Source organism: Arachis ipaensis, chromosome B02, assembly GCF_000816755.2.
Source record: "Arachis ipaensis cultivar K30076 chromosome B02, Araip1.1, whole genome shotgun sequence".
Taxonomy (NCBI): domain Eukaryota; kingdom Viridiplantae; phylum Streptophyta; class Magnoliopsida; order Fabales; family Fabaceae; genus Arachis; species Arachis ipaensis.
The window spans coordinates 101,828,011-101,828,405 of record NC_029786.2 but is presented as its reverse complement, the minus strand read 5'-3'; positions in this window follow the sequence as shown (position 1 = coordinate 101,828,405).

Below are 395 nucleotides of genomic sequence, written 5' to 3'. Positions count from 1 at the left end.
AGTCACTGAATTCAGGCGTATTTGCAACACAATTTATGCCAATAAAAATGCTACTTTGAAGTCTGAGGCGACAGACAGGATCCACCAATGATGTAATTGAAGGGTCTGGTTAGTTTAGAAATGCACACAATCTAAGCGTTCAAACTGGATTGAGGATAAAATATCACCAACATAATTTTCTTCAAAATTCTTATGATTAAAAGAGAGAGATCAATTTATACATAGTGTAAACCTTGTTGAGTTACACCGTTGAATAATTGTTCATAAGCCATGGATTTTATTGATCAAACAGTTAAATTATGTCATATTATTATTATATGTCATATTATCATGATAATCAAACTTAACTAAATTTCATAAATTCAAATATATATTAATAGATATTTTTCCGGATA